Source organism: Glycine soja, chromosome 6 (assembly GCF_004193775.1).
Source record: "Glycine soja cultivar W05 chromosome 6, ASM419377v2, whole genome shotgun sequence".
Lineage (NCBI taxonomy): Eukaryota > Viridiplantae > Streptophyta > Magnoliopsida > Fabales > Fabaceae > Glycine > Glycine soja.
The window spans coordinates 21,602,451-21,617,985 of NC_041007.1; positions in this window are offsets into that span (position 1 = coordinate 21,602,451).

Sequence of the window (15,535 nt, forward strand, 5' to 3'; positions counted from 1 at the left end):
TTATTGTAGAACTAATTAGTAATGTTCAATGTTTGAAATCAGTGTACGACATTTTCCCTTTGTGTCACTATCATACCTGCATACTATTGTTACATACAAGTGATTTATCACCTGGCCTCGTAACAACAACAACAAGGTACCAAGCCGTGTAGGTGGTCATTCCAAGACCCAAGAAATAGTAGATTCGATAATTGTGGAAGGAAGGTATGAAAACAATGGTGGCACAACAAGCTCCAAAAATATAAGTCGAAGTCCGTTTATCCAATTTGTCATTTATGTAATAGATGTTCATGGTTGGATGAAAGAAGCAAGAACCACCATGCCAAAGGATGCTCTTGAGGCTAAAAATGGAGTGGGCTTGTTCATTCTCTTCTTCCTTAGTGCTGCCAACTTCATGTTTTGTCTCATTTGTGACTATGGCTTCCTCTGCTTGCTTCTGAGACAACATTGTCTAAATATGGAAATATGGATTTGAAATAAAGTAAAAAAGGACAGTAAATGAGACAAAAAAACCATGACACAAAATGCGCGAGCCCAGAAAACGAAAGCCAACAAACACCCCAGATCCAGATAACTGCAAAATTCCTTTGCAGCATTCTTAATAATAACAACAAAAATAGAACTTCAATTACCCCCCCCCCCCACCAAAAAAATCCAAAAGGAAAGAGATGTAGGGAACAAAGAGAAATTAAAAAAAAAGTGGGCATTGACATAGACTCTTTACATAGGTTTATAAAACACTAATAGGAATCTTAAATCTGCTAAAAATCCAATGCTCTATAATCGCTATGTAGTAACCTTCGTTGATATGTCTCTTTCTCCTAAAGCTTGAAGGAAGAAAATTCAAGTAAGCTGATCCTCGTTGTTCTGAATGTGTTTGCTCTCTGTACCTTTTTTCCTATTTTCTTTTTACTTTTCCATTGTTCTAGTTGAGCTTAGTACAACACTACTGGTCATGGTGTAGTGGCCATAACTATGGATCCCTTGTTCATAGATAGTGGCAGAGAAAGCTTTAAACGCAAGAAAATTTTTTAGCGTCAGAATCTGACCATACCCTATATATGATTCTTGGAAAAATGTAAAATCAGCATAATGATAGGCATGACCTCTTGAAAGCCGCCACCAATTGGGAACTAAAAAAATGCAAAGCAAAATCCCCCATATATAGACTGCAAAAGCAGCAGCAACAGGGAGATGAACAGAAAAAACTCTATAAGAGCAATACAAAGTTATTATGATCAGACTTTTTGTTCATACACTGACTCTAAGAAGAATGAACTATATAAAAGACCCTTTTTTGGGTAAATTCAACCATATATATATAAGGAGAGAGAGGGTGCTTTTGTTTTTATAATATATTGCCAAAAGAAAAGTAGACACACTGTTAAAGTGTAAAGCCACCAACCAAAGTATAGTGAAATAAGGCATGGGATATCACTGTAGACTCTAGAGTAAATGCATACTTGTCATTGACAATACAAATACAAAGTTACTATTTTCGAAGCGCAATGCTAGAATTGAGTATAAATCCTTTCGATTAATAGTTGTACACTGTTTTACTCTTTAGTATAAGGGTGCTACTGATAATTGAATTCTATGTTGGGACTCTAACGAATCTTATCATGGTAACAATTGTATTCAATGCTCTTTTAACTATTCAAACTAAAGAATGACTACCCACAACACAAAAAAAATATACTTCAAGATAGAAGGAGTTAACCTTAGGTGGAGTGATGACTAAGATGGCAACTATCTGGACAAAACATTACCAGGAAGCCACCATTAAGGTCAATTGAGGCTTAGTATAGAGTGTATTGTGGAATGGGACACAACATACTGCCATTTTCTAATCTAATATGGGGCTGCATCACCACTGGACCTCAAAACATAGAAATTATGGACTTTAAATTCAAATATGAAATGAAACAAAGTATGCAACATCATCTGTAAAAGCAAATACCAACTAACTTACATAGAGTAGAGACATACTACAGGGCTTGCACCATGCATGTGTCATGAAAACGGGATTAGGATTGGCAGCAAAACCATGTTGCTCTTCAATTCCAACTAAAGTTGGCTTCATCCCTAGTTTCAAAAGGCTCAGACATGCATCGCTACATCCTCTCAATTTGATTTGTGATTACCAGGCACCAACGAAATGTTTATAAATAAGTGTTAGTATTAATTAAAAAATAAAACCTTAAGATCAACTTACATGGGTCTGATAACTAATGAAGCTTCACATATCCATGCAACTTCAAATGTTCTGCAAAATTGCCACATTGGATGCACAAAAAATAGTTTTCTTGTCCATGAACTTCGTATTGCGAATAGAATGTATTTTTCAATAGATTTGGTGCAGATAAAAGGAAATACAGAAATTTAAAAATTTATTGTCAAGTAAATGCCAATATTTGTACAATGGTGTTTTTAATGCTCACAATAACCATCAAATGAACCATAATTTCTCGTCCTATATCATCTACGGCTTTCTACGTCTCATGTTTTTAACTTTTACAAAAATATGTTGCCTATTTCTCGTGAATCGTTGTTATTGTCTCCATGTCTAATGACGTGCCATCAGCAAACCACTACAAAAAATGAAATATACAAATAATATGTAATTTTAATGTAAAATGATTATAAAATGATTGTGAAGTACTAATTTGAATTTATCCAAGCAAACATACCATGCTCCAATCATTCTTTAAACCTCCACTTACTATGTTCCACATCCAATGCATCACATAATAGCCACACTCATACCCTCCACTTTGAACATGGCTCTACATTCAATGTAAATAATAATTGAATCGAACAAGTGTATTGAAGTTACCATGTAAACATCACTAGTCATAAAAAAACATTAATTAACCTATACTTCAATCCACTTAGGAGGTCCTTCATCATTTTTACCATCCACACTAGTCTTTAGTGTCTTCATTGCACTGGTTAGAAAAATTAAACATGAACATGTATAGGACGATAAAAATTTGGTCATAACAAGTTTAGAATACATTAAATGAGTTACAATATAAAACTTAACTTATTAATTGCAGTTTTTATATGAATATCAGGCTTTTTACGTAATGAATAGAACCAGACAACAACATTGTTAATAAGATAGGGTACAACCAGCTGCCAATGGGCTTTACATTAAACAAAAATTAGGTACGTATAATTCAAAAAATTTTAAGAAGCATTTGCATTAATACAACTTGCTGATTCAAGTATGCTCCTAGGTACACCTGTCGTTGAGATTCCTTCACTCATGTTTGTATTTAATGTTCATATTCAACACGTCTATCATTTGCATGGTGTATCGAATGAGACTCAAGGAATCCATACACAGATGCATGACCCAAACTTGAGCTCCACTCATCCATAAACCTATTTTGAACATTGAAATGAAAATTTATAGTGACTCCTATGATAAGGAATATTAAATGTTTATAAATGAATCATATCAAATTTACTCACATCATCCATAATTGTAGTATAGCTATGTTCAAACATTTGTCACCTGCTATTATTTCATTTACATCAGAATATGTTAAGAAAAAGGATGCATCTACATCTGGAATCCCAAATTTAGTGGCATCCCACATCAACTCAACGGGCTTCTCGTAAATGTCATATAGGCTATTAATCAACTGACCCAAGGGATCATCTTCAGAAACAATATTCGACCTTTGAAGAGGTTCAACCAATTTCTTTGGACTAATATGTGAGTCCTATATGGTTAACGAAAACAAGAATTAAAGTAATATGAGTAACTAAGTTATATCGGTGTACACAAATCTTAATTCAAATATTACAAAATAAAATTTACCTTCTACCACACAAGTTTCATAAGATTTATTGGCCATGCAATGAATGTTTGAAGGGTTTGCCTAACATATTGTATTTCTGATGCCGGGAACGGGACTTGGGCGTCACCGTCTATAACTTTTTCAACACTGACCCTTACCACATCATCGGCATAAGCCACGTTGTGAATGCAAGACCCCCCCCTCATATATTTTGCCAAAGGCCACCAACACAGTACAAGTTTCTCTTTGGACATACAACCCCATAGTCGGTATGACACGACCATCATGTTCCTCACCTAATGGGTTCACAATAGTTTCAACATTGCTCCCTTGTGTGCTGACACGTGCACCTAATGCTTGTATATCTGCCTTAATCAAGGGTGAGTACTGTGATCCCATTTGAGAAAACTCAATTTTTACGACACTCTTGTTTCAGTTTCTCTAGACTCCGCTTGTTTTCTTCTTCAATGTCATTCCTAACTTCTTCCTTGAGGTTTCCAATAATCTCATTTCTCCACTCCTCCTTAAGGCTTCCAATTATGTCAGCTAACTGTTGCTGGGTGATTGATGTAGAGGAACTGGCGGAACTTCTGTTTGCCATTCCATAATATTGACTGATTGTCATACCAGACCCCGCTACACGAACACGACCTGGATGCTCTGGTCGCCCAATGACAGTGTTCAATATATCGTCACGACCATGGGGAACGAAACTACCCTGTGTCGTTTGCTCTTCTAACGAGTCCTATAACAAGCACGACATATAAAAACATGAAATGAGTTGGTTATTATAAAACTTTCAGACATTATATTCAAATTATAGATGTTAACCATAAACTCACAACTCTATTAGATATTTCTTGTGTCGCCTCAGATGTCATTTGCCCATATCGCTTTGTGTGAGCCATTTTCCACTTCACATGTCTTTCAATGGGAGATGAAGGGTCCTCAAGCAATGGTGTATTCTCAGTCAGCATTTCCTCCTGTTGTCTTTTCTTCCTTTTCTCGTCTATTAGTTTTGTCTCAAGCAAATCATAACCCCCACGAGACAGTACGTGGGGGCAGTCATTGCTTTTTTGAATTTGCTATGCCTTTTTTCCTGATTTCCTGTGACACACCATATAGTATTTCCATCTAATTAATTGAATCAAAATGATATATTTGTATAGCCTATTGAAATTAAAAGTAACAAACATCTAACCTGCCAGGTAGGGGTCTTGCAACTTGTAGCAAATTCATCCCAAGTTTGTTGATCCATACCATATTTTAGAGAAGGATGCTGTTTTTGGTCACCGTTGGTGTCAGCATAGACAAATTTAGTTGTTAGTGAAGACTTAAATTGCCTCCATCTGGTGGCAACCGTGGACATCACCTTCTTCTTTGCATTTGAGGCTTCTGGGATATCAAATTTGGCCTGCATAACATTTTTAACATGTAACATTTACTGGCTATTAAAATTTATAAACTATTACCACCTACAAAAAAATTACATGTTCTTATGTAAGTTGACTTACCAAAATGTCATCCCATACGAGGTCCTTTAGAGATTCTGGCACATCTTTCCAAGTGATATGTACAATAGGAATCTTTTCTCGAGCTACGACCCCTAAATAGCTATGGAACTTTTGTTTATGTGTCGGCCTGATCCTCTTCCAGTCGCAGGATCGACAGTAACCATTCATCTGGGCTGATCTAAGGTTCTTAAAGTCAACCTTCTAAGCCATGTGGATTGTCTAGTCTTCTTAGTCGTAGACTCCAAATGACCATCTAAATGCGGAAGGGACCTTGGCGGTGTTCCCATGACCCTGTGCAAATAAAACAAATTCATTAATGTCTATAGATTAAAAATAGCATATACGTAATAAATTGTAAAAATGCACATTACAACAAAAACTGTTAACAAATAACATAATATGATAAACATTACATTGATACAACAGTTACACATGATTGTTCTCCTATAAACCTTCATCATGATCATTACAAATCACATGTACATCATTGACCTCTAGTTGTTCAATTATGGAAGGCATTTTTGTGGAAAAAGCAGGCATCTCATTTATGTCAAGTGTTGAATCATCATTATGCTCCCTAATACCAATTGGTCTTCCTTGTAAAACCACTGATAATCTTGAATCACACGGATCTCGGACGTAAAACACCTGCCTAGCTTGTTTTGCCATAATGAAAGGTTCCTCCTTGTAGCCCACCTTATTAAGGTCTACTAAAGTGAATCCCATTCGATCTCTATGAACACCGGTATTTCCATTAATCCACTCACATTTAAATACAGGGACTCTAAATTCATTATAATTAAGCTCCTAGATTTCTTCAATGACTCCAAAGTAAGGCATTGAGGTTTCAATTGGGTTGCTATTTGATGCACTAGAAAAGTGTTCAGAATTAGCCTCAACAGTTACCCCACTATTCTGCATACTACTTTTATCATCTTGTGACTTTGTATGGAAAAAATAACTGTTGATATCATATCCCTTCCAAGTGAGGACATTTAGATTTGGACCAACAACCAATAGTCTTAATGTTTTCGAAGCATTGTAACAATTAAGAATGTTTCTTTAAACCAGTTTATGAAGGTTCTATTATGCTTTTGTATCAATTTCATCATGTTCATTTTTGGGTGAATAGATGTCAGATATTCTTTGTGAGTATGTATGTAGGGAATGATCTCCTGTGTGTTATTCAAAATATACAGATGCGCTTGTGAGACTTATTGTCGAGTCATGGTTACAACATTTAATCCTCGGGTACCCTTACCTCCTTGTGTCCGGTCATGACGACTTTTGGGAACCCCAACAGATTGAACTGTTTCAATGTACTGAGAACAAAACTCAATAGCTTCTTTAGCAACATACCTTTCAACAATGGAAGCTTCTGGTTGATATTGATTTTTGGTATAACCCTTTAACACCTTCATGTACCGCTCAACTAGATACATCCACCAACAAAAAACCAGATCACACAACCGGATCTCCATCATAAGATGAACAATTAAGTGAACCATTATGTCAAAAAATGGAGGAAAATACATCTCCAACTGACAAAGGACAATGGCAACCTCATTCTCCAAATCATCCAATTGTCGATGGTCAATGACTCTGCTACAAATAGCATTAAAAAGAAAGCACAAACGGGTTATGGCAACCCTAACTTTGTCATGCAAGATCCCGCGAATCACAATAGGCAATAGTTGTTGCATTAAGACATGACAATCATAAGACTTCAAGCCAACCAACTTCAGATCATTTAGGGCTACAAGGCTTTTGATGTTTGAAGAGTATCCTTGTAAGACTTTTACATTCCGCAAACATTGACAAAAACTTCTCTTCTTTTACAGTGTATCCACTTAAATTTCCATATGCTGGAAAGTCATTAACAGTACAAAACACCATTGACCGTAACCTAAAGGTCTGCTGCAGATTCACATCCCACACATCAACCCGTCTACCCACAATTTTTTCAAGTCTTCAATCAACGGTGTCAGATACACATCGATATCATTCCCTGGTTGCCTTAGACCTCATATCATCATACACAAAATCATGTATTTTCCCTTCATGCACAACCAAGGAGGGAGGTTGTAAATCATCAGTAAAATAGGCCATGAATTGTGGTTTGTGCTTAAGTTACCAAAAGGATTCATTCCGTCTGAAGCAAGAGCAAGCGTTAGGTTTCTTGGCTCATCTCCAAAATATGGATACAAACGATCAATTATCTTCCATTGTGGAGAATCAACCGAATGTCGAAGCATTCCATCACTTTTTCTACCTTCTGTATGCCATGTAAGGTTTTTTTCATTATGTCTATTAGCAAACAATCGCTTAAACCTTGGTATTATTGGAAGATACGAGCAGACCTTTTCTGGATGACTATTCTTTTTGCTTGCATCATCACTGAATTCATCATGCTGGACTTTGTATCATGATACCCCACAAGTGGGACACTAACGCATTTCTGCAAACTGATTTTTATATAATATGCAATCATTAGGGCATGCATGGATCTTCCGATACTCTATTCCTATAGGACATAAAATCTTTTGTGCCTCGTAGTGATTTTTCGGCAATGTGTCTTGTTCAGGAAGCATTTTCTTCAATAACACCAACAATTTAGTAAAGCTTTTATCGCTCCACCCAAATCTTGCCTTCAAGTTCACCAAAACTAACACCGCAGACAACCTTGTGAAGCTTGTACACCCCTCATACAGTGGCATCTTTGAATCACTTTCTATATTGTCATACAAAGGTGCATGTGCTTGTTTAAAGTTGTCTTGTCCAAGATTGTGAATCATGTTTTCTATATGATCTCTGATGTCTTCATCAACCCGCTCAGTGCGAGAAACAATTGGCATGTTGGGCAATTCCCCATGCCATATCCATTTATGTAATTCGGAATGATGTCGTCATGTATAAGATGTGATCTTATTTCATTTAGTGACGGTCGTCTCCAATTGACACATTTAACACATGGGCAGAAAAATTTGCCCCCAAAACTTTCAACATTTTGTTCTGTAAATTGTAGGAATTGTTCAACCTCATTCTCATACTCGTCATTGATGCGTGAAGCTTTCATCCAAGTTCGATCCATGTTTCTTCTTTGCTAATCAAAATCAACAAGTTATCCATCATGCATGCTAAACTCACTTTTTCATTAAAGGTGTGATCTTATCCCATTCAGAAAGACATTTTTATAGTAGATTCAAAAGGTAAGTTCTCTTTTGTTAGATTTGACAAAATTTTGGCAGCATTTCACATTGGTCTTTAGGTACACAAGATGAAAGCAGTGACATGTTGCACAATCACCGTAGTCATGTATGCACCCGAAAAACAATGTGAAATGCAATATACCGAAATTTCTTCAAATCATGCAAAAGAGAATTTACCTATACGTATGAATCAACTATAAAAAATGTCCTCCCAAACTGTCCAAACGAGCAATTCAAGATTCAATACATCGATTAATCCAAACTATCCATATTAATTAGTGTATTGAATCTCAAATGGGAAACTAAGGTTCACTTAGAATGCAAGTAACTAGTAATATCAAACAATATTTTAATATCAATAAGCATGTAATAAGCACAACAGTTATAGAAATGGATACATACCTCGAAAGATGATGACTAACAACCACAACGAGTGCGGGGATGTTGTGATATGGTATACAAATTGTGTAGTTGACTACACTTGTCGTAAAAGAACACTTAACTGGTTCTAAAGAGCAAATATAATCTGTAAGGTCAATGAGGTAAATAATCAATACATGAAGTAAAACAATACACAGGCAGACACAATTTAAGCTATTAAGGCGTTATCAAATGATTGCAAAATAGACTAATAAAGATAATGATTTATTCATCTACAATACCAAAAAAAGATGATATATTCACAAAATCGAAGACGTGGCATTTTGTAATTTCAACATAAACAAACATCGAACTGCTCTGCAAATACTCTCCTAGTTATCATAGCCCTCTCACCACTGCTTTGTTAGTCTAGTGCAATTCATACCTAATATACTAAGTTTTTCATGTTCTTTGATGTTGTTGGTTGATTTAATTTACTAGGAGAATATTCCACATCCTTGGTTGGTTTAATACTTTGTTCTATGTTTTTATTGTGCTCTTTAATGGTGCAAAACTTTAATTTTTTGTATAATTGTGGTCTGTTATGCACTTTCCCAACATAACTATCAGTGTTTTTCTTTGCGTTTTGGTAGACATGCCTCAATCTTAGGACTCCATTGTCTCATACTTTACACCTCATTCATTGCAGACATGTTGGTTGTCATTGTATGAATAAGTGGTTTATGTTCTTTTTTGTATTCATTCCTTGTACCCAACACCAGTTATTGTTGAGTCTCTAAAATTATTGGTGAGGAGTCCAAAGAGGTTGACTAAAGAAAAGGAAACATGAAGTCCCAGGAACATCTCCATTATATAAAGAAATACATGAGGGAATAGGATGATAAATAGTATGAAGCCAAATTCCATCCGTTTATTTCTTTAGCCTTTACAGAAAGTACAGTTGATTAATTAATGGTCACAAATTTGTCTTTTTTTTTTTCTGATCATCATGGTAAATATTTGTTTTGAACATCTTCTTGAATTGCTCTTACAAAGTATGATGATAACAATAGAAACCAACACAAATTTTGTGTATACATGATACATTATGCGTTCACAGAGAACACATTAATTACTTGGTGGAAGCTTTAGCAATTTAGTTGACCTACATATAAGGTGCTAGAATTTGGTTCCAAAAAACTTCTTTATACATAAATAGAAGTTCACATTTTTTTAACATGTGTCTAGCATCAGCAGGTATGGTATGATGAAAACCAGGAATTAATATTATACTACAGAAATATGGATCAAGGTAAGCCATAACTTTAATTGATTCGTAAGTAGCCACATGACACCCTTTCTCAAATATACAAGTGGCCATTTGATACATCTTAGAAAATATAAATTTGTATGGGCCCAAATAGATCAATAATTTGGTAAATATTGTACTACAAGAAACACATATTGTCAAGGAACTTGGGGGAGACAAAAATTAGCCTATAACCAGTTATTGAGTTGGTTATGAAAGAATGGGATAATGGGTAGTGGGCATATAGCGTAGGAAACTGCCAAAACAGGCAAGACTAAAGTAGGAAGGGACTTTTGGGAGAGAATATGTACTCTTTAACTTCTTAGTATTTCCTGTTGTATTTTCATCTGTTGTTTCTTGCGATTAGGTTCTATAGCACTTTGGTACAGGTCTGAATTCATCTATATTACAGTGAATATTGAGTATTATTGCTCTTGTTATAATTTTGGTACCTTTCACACCCACAAAGTTAAGCCACAAATTCAATTGATTCATAAGTACTTGCTAACTCTGTCTCCCTAGTGCACTCATTATTTTTCTCTTGAGCTTATAGTACTTTACATTGAACATGGGATATCATTCTAGTCTGGCTCAACCAATGGTGTCTTGGTAGATGTATGATAGTATGAGATAAGAATAAGTGGGATTTAAAAGGACAAAAGGATATGCTACTCATAGGAGGCAATGGCAATTGTTGTCATTTAGACCCCCTACCCTGACATATATATAAATAAATAAAATATATAAAAATATTGGTAACTAAATTCACACAGGTAAAAGATTCACATTCACTTCACTGTTATCAATTAAAACTTATTAAAACATATTCAACTCAAAATAAGGTCGTCAAAGTTTACAAAAATATTTTGTTAAATCAGTGAGATAAAATAAAATAGACTAACATCATGCAATTAATATAAAAACTTATGCCCCATTGTCACATCCTATAAGAGTATTGTGTCCCGACGTCCTTCAGCACAAGGTTCCTTAAAGCACTTCACCTAGCCATCTGCTCCCTCGAACACAAAGTTCAAGATCATCACAGGATCCAAACACAAACTGCACACAGGGAGGGAGTTATCATATTCCTAACTAATAGAGAAACAAGACAACTAGATATACCTATCATATAAACAAAATAAAACTTACTTAAATATAACTCACATAATTCCACCACTTTGTCATTCAAAATTCACCTTTCAATCACCAATCACATTACACAAGAATCACACACTCCGATCAAGACACAATAACACATCAATTTGATAATAAACAATTAGCAAGCATATGCAATAGTTCTGCTAAGACTCAAACCTATATGCAATGTGGTACCATGTTAGTGAAATGCCACCCTGGGGCGCTTAGGAGTACATAACAAGACACACCACACAATGGGTTTGTCAGGTCACTCTCACTAAGTAAGATCATAGGGAGACCAGTCAAGGTCACGATGTTTTGCGAAAATGCTCTAACCATATGGGATCAGCATAGGCTTAAAGGAGCACTTAAACCCAGTGACCCCCAAGGCCTACACTCCGAAGAGTCCGTCAGGGCCTCTCCCTCCTGATTCAGGTCCAACCCCTAAAATTATTTTAGCACACAGACACTACTTGTGAATTATACAATACCCACGACCTCACACTCATGTTTTAAACACGTACAACATATTGCGCTATAATTTAACACTGGTTCCTAAATAGGAAACCTACACTTTCTCTTTAACACCACGCATTAACACTTTTCTCAAGATAACACTGGTCAGGTTATTGTACAATTCATAGAGTACAACGCAAAAATAATGTCACATCAAGAGTTAATCACACTTATTCACAACCAAAAATCATTCACAATTTCACATCTCATAATGTCACAATTCACCATCACATATTTTCATGTATCTCACAATTCAATACATGTTCTACTTTACACTTTTACTCAATCTCAATAACAATACTGTGATTTCAAAATAACATGTCATTCCACAATTCATCACATATTTCATTTATAGACATTGCTCATGAATTATACAATATCCACGACCTCACACTCGTGTTTTTAACACATACAACATATTGTGCTACAATTTAACACTGGTTCCTAACTAGGAACCTACACTTTTTCTTTAACACTGCGCATAAACATTTTTCTCAATATAAACACTGGTCGAATTATTGTATAATTCATAGCTCACAATACAATTAATGTCACAATCAACCATCCTATATTTACGTGTATCTCATAATTTAACACATTCAACTTTATACTTATATTCAATCTCCATAACAATATTATAATATCAAAGTAATATGTTATTCTACAATTCATCATATATTCGATTTATCACTTATGTACAATTTCAATCATAATTTCATAATTCTAATATAACTATTTGTTACACTAATATTATTCAAAGCACAAACAAATTATACAAGAATATTTCTCAATCCACGGGGAGTAAAAATCCCTTACATAATTTCAGATAATCATACAAGAAGAATTTCAATATAATAAAACATCTCAAAAATAAATCCTAATTTGACCCTCTAAGGATCCTTACGCATATTCTCATTAATCCCCAATTGTGAATAACTCATCCCTTACCTCTAAGCGGGCTCACGTGTCTTCCGACAGCTATAGCGACATCTCTAGCAATTTTCTGAGATTCCTCAATTTTTCCTCTGATTACTCTGATAGAGTTCCCAAACGTTAGAGAGAAATAGAAAGGCACTATTAGAAAATATGCTTTCTACATCGGTTATTTATGACTTTCAACATCGGTTTCTGAACTGATGTTGAAAGTACCGACGTTGATAGTATTATCGTTAACATCGGTTTTTTAAAAACTGATGTTAACGTAAAATTACCAACATCGGTTATATAAATAACCGATGTTGCTAATATGAATTACACCCAAAAAATGTATATTAATGTTGAAAGTTAACATCGGTTTTTACAAAAAACCGATGTTAACGAATGTGTTAATGTTGACAGTTAACATCAGTTTTCTGTAAAAAAAAACCGATGTTAACGAATTTGTAAGAAAACCGATGTTAATGAATGTGTTACTATTGACAGTTAACATCAGTTTTTTCAAAAAAATCGATGTTAACGAATGTGTTACTATTGACAGTTAACATCGGTTTTTTCAAAAAACCGATATTGTTTTCAGGAATTTTTTTTCAAATAATGTCTCTATTTTTACAAAAAAAAAACCAAAATTTAACCTGTAAATTTAAAATTAGACCACACAGCACACAACATATATCATTTGCATTCTACTTTCAAATAGGTTTTAGCAAAAAATTAGCTATCAACAAAGGTTATTCAATGTTAAAATGAAACAACAATTGTAAAAAATGTAATGCAATGTATGTAAACTAATTAAGTAACCTAAAGTTACATAGTTGCCTAACATCCTATGTTTGATTTCTAACTTTTAGATAATACTGTGCCCACTGGGTGCGAAACGCCTTGAATCTCTCTGCTTCCAATGGTCTAACTTCATTAAAATAGTGCATGATCAAATAAAAAAATAAATTAATAATGTAATAACAATTATAAGAAAACCAACTTTGTTTGAAATAAATAATTACTGTCTCCCAATTATTCCTGAAAGATCCTAAGATTATCGTGGACATCCAGTGCATCACGTAGTAGCCACATTCAGTGATTCCTTTTTGTTTATTACACTAAATACATAATGAAATTTGGATATTAATTAAATGTTAACTACAATTAGTGTACACACACATAAAATATATATAAGTAGAAGTTTTATTTAAATCATGTACCTTAACAACAATCCACCTAGCAGCAGCCTTGGATTTAGGTTGTGGAGTATCATCAAGTCTTTTCAAAGCACTAGTGTTGAATATGAGGAACATTAAAATATTGATGTTGTTGAGTTATGCCAATGAAAATGTATTGAAAACAATACTGACCTGTTAATTATTCCCTTAAGGTAGTTGTCTGGCCTGTTATGTAAAGAACAAAACCAGACAATTAGGTTTTCCTTAGGCAGAATGACGACCATTTGCCAGTGTCCGCTGCAGTACAGACGAATATAGGTTATTGTAGTAGTATAGATTATTTAAATTCAGTTGTTGTGTTTGACTTACCCATTCAGGTAGGCTCCAAGGTAAACATCTTGTTTTGAACTCTATATCCAACTCTTGATGTAACTTTTGGATTCAAATTGTGATTGCCTAGATCTCTGAATAGACTGTGACTCGAGGAATCCATACACATTAGAATTCCCTGCTCGCACACTTGTCTCAGTTAGATGGTTGTGTTGTTAAGCCAAAGTTAATTATGTATGAATTTAAAACAATTACTTTGGTAATTAACAGTAATCTAAAATGACTTACAGAATTCACAACTGTATAACATATATGCTGAGACATTGACCACCGTGTGTAATTTTAGAGAGATCTTCGTGCTTTATATACAACGGGAAGTTTTGATTAAACACCCTGAATATGGTAGTATCCCACATAACCTGGAGAGGCTTCAAAAACAGTTGTGGGATGGTCAATGTCATCAGGTACAATATTGTTTTCTCTGACCAGGTGAACAATTAAGTAAACCATGATGTCAAAGAAAGCAGGAGGAAAATACATCTCTACCTGGCACAATATAATTGCAGCCTCATTTTCCAGGTCATCAAACTTGACCGGATCAAGGACTTTGCTACATATGGCATTGATGAAAAAGCACAGGCGAGTTATGGCTAACCTGACTTTGTTAGGCAAAATGTCTCGTATGGCCACGGCTAACAATTGTTGCATCAACACGTGACAATCATGAGACTTTAACCCCACCAGCTTAAGATCCTTGAACTGCACAAGGCTCTTAATATTTGAAGAGTATCCTTGTGGGACTTTAACCCGGCACAGACACTGGCACAAACTGATCTTCTTTCTAGATAAAGTATGACAAGCTGGAGGCAAGTATATTTTTTTACCATCAGACCTTGGATGCAACTGCGATCGTATGCCTATGTCAGCTAGATCTTGACAGGTATTTAGACCATTTTTCGTCTTGCCCTGAATGTTAAGGAGTGTCCCAATGACACTGTCACATACATTTTTCTCTACATGCATAACATCAATACAATGTCTAACATCTAGTTCAGACCAGTACGGAAGATCAAAGAAAATGGACATCTTCTTCCATATGCAACTCTTACTTTTATCCTTCTTTTGGGTCTTTCCAAATATAGTATTAAGGTGTTCAACCCGCTGGAAGACCTGCTCACCAGTTAACGGTATCCGCGCAGTTTCGTGCTCTTGACTTCCATTAAAATCTTTTTTCAATCTTCTGTAAGGGTGA